Below are 10,356 nucleotides of genomic sequence, written 5' to 3'. Positions count from 1 at the left end.
GCCCCCGCGCAGCCTTCCTGGCTGCTCCTAATGGCTCCCAGGGCAGTGCGGGTCTGAGACGTGCTCTTGGGAAACTGGCGGTGACTCTCTGCCGGGTGCCTGGGACTACATCTCCGCACCTGGGGCTTCTCTGAGCTAGTGGCCAACTGAGGCAGGTACAGGGAGCCTGACTTGTTGACTCGAAGAGGGACAGATGCTGCAGAACGGTATGTGCTCTGAGCTCCCTACAGGGTCAGGTGCAGGCCGATCTTCACTTGAAACCACACCCTTGCTCAGCTTCTCCTCTTATTCTTAATAAATGACTTGCACAAGAATCCCTCTTTCAAGCTCTGCTTCCAGAAAACCCGACCTGTGGCAAATTGTAATTTCCGAAGATGGCAACTGCAGTGCCTCTCATCCCACGGGTGGGTCTTCCAGTGTGGCCTCCCTCGCCGAGGGCGGGCACAGCCCTCCTTGACTCCGGGCAAAGGCGTGACTGCTCTGACTAGTGCGGTATGGTGGAGGTGTCACTATGTGACTCCAAGGGCAGATCATAAAAGGCAGAGGAGCTTCGGCATTTTGAAGTGATTCCTTGTTTAGAGAGAATCAGGAACATAAGCAAGATGTCAGTCCCTCGCCTTTATCTCAGTGTGCATTACAGCCTGATCCGCCCTGGTCCTGTTTGGCAGCCCAAACGAGCCAAGTTCTAGGAACATCTGTTGATAGTCCTGCTGGCAAGCGCGCCTGGAAAAGCGGTGGCTTTCCAGTTTCCACCATCCGGGAAAGGGGCAGCACTGGCGCGTAAGGCTCTTGTCACTGCACTACCATCTAGAGGGCTTACGTATCAGGAACAGGTGATGCTCCACTCGTCACGTGGTCAGGCAGATGAGTTAGGGGCTGGATTTTCTCTCCTAAAAGCATTTTACTTGTAATATAAATGTTTTTACTATTAAATAATGTTTTCTGGGGAATTCCTGATATGAGAGTTTAAAAATTCTGAAAGCTGCTAATTCTATCTTGCCTTTTGTTTAAGTAAAAATGCTAATGACCTTTCTTCTGGTTGTCATAACAAGAGCCAGAAACAGGAACTGGAAGGGTAGGTAAGCCAGTAGTTCTCTAGAAGTAGCAGAATACCTTTTGTCATTATCTCCTGTGGGGACAGTCTCTCTCCAAACGATCCAGTGACTGGTAGGTCTGAATAGGCCAGTCCCACAAAGTGTGCACGTGTGTGTGTTTTAAGGATCTTCTGGGTATTTTTATTTTGTGTTTGCATTTCAACCAATATTTTTAAAACATGAAAATGAGCATCTAAAAAATATAACCCCATTTAAAAAAAGAAAATAGAGTCACAAAATGGGTGTCAACAAAGACAAAGCTCCATCTGGTATCTTCAGCTTAGTTTTATTTTGTAGTAGGGATGAATAGGAAAGGCAGGAGGCAAGTGAGACTGTTTTGGGATCGTCTTCAAGTTATTAACTTTGCACTTAAAAAATAATCTATATTGTATACCAGTGAAGTGTCACGGTTTACATTCATTGCTTATTTTCTTATACGCCTCTGTAGAACCAGGAACTCAGCAGTGTGAAGTCTAGTGGCGGTGGAGGAAACCAGGCTGGTGAGAGGGTCTTGCTTGAACAAACTGTTTCTGATCCTTTCTTTACATCCGTTGTTCCTGACTGTTCTGGTTAGCAAATGCTGAATAAAAAGCAACCCCAAAACCTAGTGGCTTAAAACAACAAGCATTTTGTTATTTTTTATGATTGTTGTGGGTCAGGATTTTGGAGAGGCTGGGTTGGGTCTGTCATACAGTTTAGGTCAGTGAGGAGCTGGAGTGGCCTGGGCTGGCTGGGCATCTTTTCCTCTCTGTATGTAGCCTCAGGCCCTTCATGTAGTCTGGGCTTCCTCAGAACATGGCAGCCCGTGAGCAGTGGGACTGCTTGCATGGCAGCTCAGTGTTTCATGAATGAGCTCCAGCTATCTCAGTGGAGGCTGCGTTACCTTCTAGCCACAGAAGCCACACAGCTTTACTTATGCCACATCCTAGTGGTTACACGTGTGTCACAAACTGCTGAGATTGAGGAGGGGGAAATCAGACTCCACCTTTTGATGGGGGAACGGCAAGGTTCTGGAAGAGCGTGTGTGGCAGGAGATACTGTGGGCGGCCATCTTCGGAAAATACAATTAGCCACACCGCCCACGCCTGGTTCCTCAGAGGTCCCGTTGAGTCTGTGAACTGCCCAAAAGCTTTTTCAAATTTTCTTACACCTTAAGATAACCAGAGCCCATCTCTCTGATGTGTAACAAGCACCCTGGCTGGCACCCTTTCAGTTATTTAAATGAACTTAACAGGGGTTAGAGAAAAGACAAGAGCGGAGGGGGGTTTGGGGATTAGAGTTCCCCTCCTTAAGATAATGAGATCAGCATAATGACCTTGAGAGGAATTGAGAGATGAGAATAAAAATTTGCCTTGTTATATCTTGACCACCGAGGGCTTGTCTTGCATGATTTAACACTGTCTTTCCAAGGAGTGATAAAACTTGCAAAATATTTACAATTCCTTAATAGTTTAGCAAAGATGCTTTACACTAATGCCTGGAGAAGAGGCAGATGTTTGAGTCTGGCCTATTGCCTATGAGGCCATGTGCCAAAGCCAGGGTTTAGACCTCTTAAAGAGTTTCTCATGCTTTTTGCCCAGACTGTCAGGGCTGTCAGCCTGACTCTTGATAGTTGGACCTGGAAACACTGGGGCTGAGGGAAGAGGCCTCGGTGGTGATTGACAGAGAGCTCTGTTCCAAGACTCCCATTTCAGGGGGTGAAGAGATGATAGACAATGGGAGGGAGGAAAGTGGGCTGCATCCACTGATATGTAAGCCCTCCAAATGTGTTTCAGAAAAGGAATGGGAGGGCAGAATGAGTTAGGAGGAGGGAAAGAGCTCTGCAAGAAACATTACTTACCCAGCATAGAAGTATTAGCTCCTGGTATGAATGGTGGTGTGGTCTGAAGGCCTGTGTCCCCTCAAAATTCATATGTTGAAATCAGCCTTTGTGGGGTGATTAGATCCTGAAGATAGAGCCTTCATGTGGGGTTAGTGCCCTTATAAAAAAGGCCCCCAGAGAGCTCCCTTGTCCTTTCCACCATGTGAGGTTATATTGAAAAGCTGGTTGTCTAGGAAATGGGCTCTCATCAGACACTAAATTTAGAGTGTGAAGGAGGCTTTGATCTTGGACTTTTCAGCCTCCATAACTGTAAAAAGTAAAGATTTGGTGTTTAAAAGTCACCTGGTCTATGGTATTTAATTATAGCAGCCCAAACAGACGAAGACAAATAGTATTCACCTCTTCACATTCCTTTGTTTGTTCAGTTACTCGTGATAGTCTCTTATAATGCAGGTCAGTCCAGGAAATGGAGAAATGACTAGATCAGAACCCTCATGTAGTTGGGGAAATAGGAGATGAATAACTGGCTACATATCAGGTAATGCAGTCATCTATCAGTTCCGAGAAGCCCCTTTATACAAAAACATATTCAAAAAGATTTTTTCTTTAAAAAAGCAGGTATCTTAAGAAGCTGTACTCATACCACACAGCCTGAACCATGTGCTAACAACTCTTGACCATTAAAGAATTTCCTTCTTAACAGTATGGGGAGGGGTAGGAGGAGGCCCTGAAGTTTGTTTGCCAATCATCAGTCAACCTTTCATTGTCACCTCCCCGCTCATGCCACACACATTTATCTCATAATAGCATAGTAGGTGCCCAAATGTGCTAAGAATAAAATTTACTTATGTTTCTATAACAACACTTCAGAGCGGACAGAGGGGGCAGAAACTTACTCACAATTTCAGGATTGATCCCAGCTTCCCTACAGTTGTATAGGTAAGTTTTGGGGGGCTCACATTGTGCCAAAGCATGAGCAGTATTTATTGTATCTGATCTGTGTCATCAACATCCATGATAGCATCTGCGGGGACAACCTCACAGCACTTGCCTGGCTGCCTATTGTTTCATACAGCTCTCTGCCCAACTGCTCCTCAGCTCTGCTCTCTGCCAATTTGCCCCTTGGCTCTGCCACAAGCTCCTACTGGTCCTGGTTTCTCAGCTGACTCTTCTGCTTCTTTCAGCACATGAAAGCATTTTGGGAAGCTTCAGTGTCTTCACTGACTACAGGAATCCTTGTGGGACTACTTACAGCCCTTCACCACTTCCGTGCTTCCCTTGGGGCCTAGGATTCCTTGTCTTTCTTCCATGGCCTAGTGTGGTCCTGGGAGCCTGGAGACCTCCTCAGACTGATCTGCCCAGCATGGTGTTGCTTGGAGAAGGGCCATGAGTTTCCTGCATATGGGTTCTCCCAAACACATCTCAGGTTTCTGTTATTCACTTTCATTTCAGATATTCAGTTTTAAAATTTCCATTCGGTTCTTTTTATAATAGTTTCTGTTTATCTGCTGAGACATCCTATCTGTTCTATCACAAATATATTTTCCTTTATCTTCTTCAGTATACGTATAATAGCTGCTTTAACATCCTAATCTTCTTTAAACATGTGGCTCACCTTGAGGTTAGTCTCTGCTGATTAATTTTTCTCTTGGTTATGGGCTAAATTTTCCTTTTAAAAAAAATGTCTACTAATTTAGGATTGTATTGTGGACCTTTGTGAGTGACTCATCTGTAGTCGGTTATGTTATTCTCAAGAATATTGAGCTCTTTTTTTTTTTAAATGTTAGCAGGCAGTTAACTTGCTGGATTAAAATTCCAAGAAACGTTACTTGCTCTTCTTCAGTGGGCACTCCTTGGAAGCAGCCAGAGGTTACAGCAGAGCTCATACAGAGTTTGGCGGTCCCCATCTCTGGCTCTCTCACTTCTGGATTCTGTCCCTCACTTTCCAGCTGCTATAGCCACTCTGAACTCTGTTCCTAAGGAACTCTGTTCTTTAGCTGATGTGACTGTGGGTTTTTGTTGAGCTCTGGCTGCCCTGTGGGACACTAACTGGAACCTGTTCTCAGGTGAAAAGCTGGTTTAAAAAAGGGAACCCCACCTACAGATGTTTCCATTTTTCAAGTATTGATTCCATTCCAGTGTATGCCTGTTTTTATATTTTCCTCCCTCCTGGCAGCCTCAGGGTACGTTATGCACTCTGAGAGGTTGGGGAGACTTTTCTCAGCCTCTTCAAGTTTTTTTTCCCCTGAATTTTTGAAACTCAAAAGTTCAAACTTTTGAGACTTCCAAGTTTTCTCTTTGCCTTTCTGCTGAAACAACTATTTTCTGAAGTATAGCTACCACACAGTTTGACCAGTTCTCAAGGAGAGATAACAGGAAATACTGGGATTGGAAAGACCATCGATATTTAGAAAAATTTTTTCCTCCATATCAGGCATGACACCTATGTTAAGTGATTATTTAGTTGTGGTTTAATATGAATGAGACTGAGTGTGTCTGATATTTAATTCAATAGTTGTAAGTATTTAAGCCTTCTTATTTCATTCATTTATTCATCCAAACATGTTTCAGTCATAAAAAATCATTTAGAGAGTGCCTATTATTTGTTGGGCCCCATGCTAGGTACTAATTATGGAATGAAAAGTTGTGTTTATTAAAGAAATTTCAGGTACCAGCAAACATTAAGGAGGGAGGCATAAGGCAGCCTAGAGTTAAATTCCACCTACCTTTCAAGCAGATTTAAAGTGATACTGACTCTGTTATATTTAAGTGGCTTGGGAGAGTGAAGCTTAATATTTTGAGTCAAAAAGCTTAAATTTAAGTCCCAGTTCACCATTTATTAACTGCGTCACCTTGGGCAAATTTCTCAGTTTCTCTAGGTACTAGTTTCATTTTCTATCATTAATAATCTATGAATGTTTCTAGACTGAAAGCTTTCTGAGAACAGGAACAGGGCCTGTTTGTTCCCCTCTGTATCTCTGTTTCTACCATAGTGTTGGCACATAGCAGGCTCTCAATAAATACTTTAACATTAAATGAGTGAGTAAATAATAGTATTTATTGCTTTTTTGATCATGGACTTCTCCAACTGAACATTTTGAGAATTACTAGGATTCCAGATTAAATTGGGAAATGCTCCTCTAATCTGTTCCCTCCTTTTTTCTTCCAGCTCCCAGATATGTTCATGATACCTTCCAGAACATCTGATGGATTCTAGTAGGTAATATCAGTCAGGATAGGCTAAGCTATGCTACAGTTTCAGTGGCTTAAAACAAATCATTTCTTGTTAATGTTTCATAATCACTACAGGGTAGATGGAGGGCTCAGCTTCCCACAGTCATTCCTGGACCTAGACTGATGAGCAGCCACCATATGGGATGTTGCAGCGACCTTGCTAGAGGGAGAGGGACCTCCAGAGTGTCTTGTCCTAACCATTAAGTAATCTTGATGGAAGTGATACACATCACTTTTACTCACAGTTCATCAGCCAGAACTAGTCACACGGCCTCTCCCAACCACAAGGAGCTAGCAAGGGCAGCTGTTCCATGGGAACAGGAGAGGACCAGAAATATTTGGGAAGCAGCACACATGGTCACTACAGTCCTGCCTTGTAAGGAAGATCCTTAGCTGGTCCATTCAGGCCCATGGAAGCTCAGGCCTTATGGAAGACAGGTGGGAGCATCTCCCATGCTCCGGGATCTTCTCACTGCTTCTCAGTTTTGCAGGGCTCTGCTGTCCATCTCGTGGGCTAACTGGCATCCTAGGTATTAAGCGAGGCTTGAGCTCATGGAATAGGAGTTAGTCCCTCTAGAGGACCCACAGGTTGTGCCCTAGCTGCAGTATAAGGGAGTTTGTTTCCAAATGTTAGTAAGAAGGAAGACAGTATTTTTCCTTCCTCTACTAAAGATCCACAGTGCTCTTGGACAAATTCCAAAAGCTGTTTTCCAGTTGCCTACAGGGTTCCCAAGTGTTATGGATAGATGATTCTCATGTGAGTGGAAGGGATGGGTGTCTGGATTCTGACTCGGGTCAGTCCCTGAGTGGTACCAATGGCCTCTTGTTGACACATCCCATCTCTTCCTGCTCCCTTGCTCCAGTCTGGCAACTTCAATCTATTCTTAGAAGGTGGATGTGTGTGTGTGTGTGTGTGTGTGTGTGTGTGTGTGTGTGTGTGTGTGTGTGTGTTTGTGTGTGTGTGTGTAGGAGATAGTGGGTGGGTAGAGGAAGGAAAGGAGATACGATACAATAGGGGACAATAGTTCTACTTGATTTCATATTTTTCCTTATCTTTCTCATTTTATATTTGGACCCTGACTTTTGAAACCTGAAAGCCAAGAATTTAACTTTTTTTTAACTGGTATTGTTGTGATAACTTTCCCTTGTGGCAAGCTATGTCTTCTGTAGCTGTCTAAACTGATGGGACAGTGTAGCAAGAAATACAGTAGGGGGAGGGGAAGGAGCGTGGTGGGAGGGAATCAGTTAAGGTATCAAAATCTTATCCCACCATTTATTTTATGATTTATTTCCACAATCTCCTTTTTTGAAAAAAGTCTGTGGCATATATAGGCTTCCTACATAGTCATATATATATAATACGTGAACATGTATATGTATATCATAATGTATTTTTCTTTCCACCTTTGGTAATAAACTTTGTTCACAAATTCAAGTCAGCAGCTATGTCCCATAAACAAGAGTAACTGGTGACAAGTGGGGGGTGTGGCCGGCTTTTGGTAAAACCGGAGGCTCCCTCAGGCTGTGGGAGGGAAACAAGGCACCGGAAGCAGCAGGCATCACACTGTCTTCCTGAAATCCTGTCTCCTGGCTCTTTGCTCCAGAGAGCAAATTCTATCTCAGCCACAGGAGGGCCCCTGCTTCCCTGAACTGCCTGACAGACTGGGAATTCAGAGGTAGAAGGAGGGGTGGAGTTAGGGGTAGAATAACAATTGTGAGTTTTTCTGTTTTTTTTGGTAATGGGGTGAATTGTAACAGTTGACAATCATCCGTTTCCTCAAATTGATGATGCCTGTGGGTGGCATTTGCAAAGTATTTGTTTGACTACACTTTGGACAAAAGTCCCTGGCCTTGCCAGATCACTGCATACATTCGAAATGTCCTCAGTTCCCTGTCCCCCCCACCCCCGACCCCAGTTCACACACCCCACACTGCTGAGGGAGTTACAGGGCACGTTTGGACATTGGCACAAGCGTGCCCTTTTCCATTGTGACCAGGGGTGCCACAGACTTGCCAGAGGTGCGTCTGTGAGGGCTGTGCCTATCAGGATGAACAAAGGGCAGGAGGCTCTTGAGAAATCACTGGCTTGGGGACACAGAACTCTGGCCTCTGTCACCACTCCTTTAGGAACGACTGTCGCCCTTCATGGATCCAGCTTCCTGCAGCCGTTCAGTATGGAGCAGCCAGCCAAACGGTGACCTCACTGTGGCTGCAAAGCCACTTAAAATATTAACTGTAATGATAAGGATGAATAATTCTTGTACTTCCAGGGCATATATGTTTACTTCTCTCTCCCATCAGCCCTGAAATGTTTCTGTTCAGCTGCTCTCTGTAAGATCTGGGATCCATGCCCCCTAAATAAACAATTAGGACAATAGCTCTTCAGGTTCTGAAGCTTTTGATGGGTCTGTTTTCTGCATAAAATTGTTATTGCTTGCTGCAGAATAACCATGGGCTGAATTATTTTGAGCTAATTTGGTAGGGGGCACTGAGTGATGAAATCGTTGGGGAGGGCTGGGGATGGGAAACTGGCAGGCAGGTTAGAGGGTTAGCTGGGATTCTCCTTCCTACCAAGCCTCAGCACAGCTTGGATGTAGCAAAATTGCTCCAGCTGCTGGTAGCCATGGCCTTAATCATCTCCAGAGTCTGGCGATGCTGCTGGGACCCAGAGCAAGAATTGTTCCAGTGGGGGGCTTCTTCAACCGAGCTTTACCAGAATTGTACAGTCTGGCCGTGGCTGCTTGTTATGCTTGCCTAGGCTGGCTTATCTCCTGCTTTCCATGGCGGGTGTGAGGAGAACCAGCTTCCCCATTAACTTGGGGCCTGCGTTTTATCGACTGTGAAGCTGGGGAATCCCAGTTCTGGGGCCATCTGTGACCTGTCGAGCTGTAATAGCTTGGTTTTCCGCGTGTTCGTCTCCCTCCCTGAGTACTTAGTGTTAAATCATAGGGGAGGAAGTGTGAACAGAGGAAAAACAGCACTATTACATGACCCCCGATGAGACCGCTGTGATAGAATTAAAAGCTGCTGCCCTAGGACATTCTAACAGATGACATTGTGAGGTTGCCAAGGTAACCCACCAGGATACAGTTCCAGCATCTTTGGGGTTGATGCTGGGTAGGCGAGGTCAGTCAGAGGTGAGGCCCAGATGCCCAGTCCATGGCAGCTAGTTGGAAAATCTAAGCTGACCTTCACACAAGGGAACCCAGTGGTGACTCCTCATTGTGTATTCCGGTGGAAGAGAATTCGAATGCTCCAAAAAATTGTCCAGTGTAAGTTACAGATTGAACCTTAAAAAATCTGGATGCTATTCACTCACCCATTCATTCTCTGTTTATTGAACACCTACTTATGCATTAGGTAGGAAGCATCACACTCTCTAGGGGGAAAGGTCAAAAGTTGCAGAAAACCCTAAAAAATGTAGATCCAAGAAAAAAAAAGATGACATTTAAGACATTTATACACTATTAATATTCAAGAAAATATTGAGTGGAAGAAAATGGAAAAAGCAGAATAAGATTTAACTCCAATAACCCGATGTTAAAAAAAAGTGTGTGCAAAAATTTTATAAAGCAGAAATGATTTACATAAAAGAAATCAACCTCCTCCCTCAACCCCAACCAAGAGGTGTGCTGCATTTTCCTGTTTTCTCGTTATCTTCTTTTAAAGCCCATATTTATTTTTGAATTACTAGTTAACAGCTATCAATGTTATTTTTTTCCTCCTTTGTAAGGATCAGAAAGATGTCAGGTGCCTCGCAATAGCTTAAGGCCTCAGGCAGAGAAGTACTACAAAAGGCCTCTCAGGTGGATGTGCAAAACCATCAGCGGTGCCAGTGGGCATTTGTCTCTACAAACTACTGTTTGAACCTGGGTCCGGATCATCATCTGATCTTGTTATTTTATTCCAGGTGGCAAGGCAAGCCCGAGAAAGAGGGGAGACATTGGCCCTGCAGGTGATGAGTGACACCAGCAAGCAGGGGGGTGGAAAGGGGCAAAACCAAACACAGAGCCGCAACTGCTCGGGGCGGGGGGAAGGAAGACAGCCGGGATGGCTACCCAAACAGAGCCCAAGGAGGAAAACCTCTAGGAGCTGTGGTAACAGGAATTCTTAAAAACAAAACTGGGCTCCCTTAAGCCGTGAGGGCTGTTATTAGTACCAGAAGGACCTAATTTAACACTGTTGGGACCGAAACCAGCCTCCACT

The sequence above is a fragment of the Manis javanica genome, chromosome 15, assembly GCF_040802235.1.
Source record: "Manis javanica isolate MJ-LG chromosome 15, MJ_LKY, whole genome shotgun sequence".
Lineage (NCBI taxonomy): Eukaryota > Metazoa > Chordata > Mammalia > Pholidota > Manidae > Manis > Manis javanica.
This window is presented reverse-complemented; position numbering follows the sequence as displayed.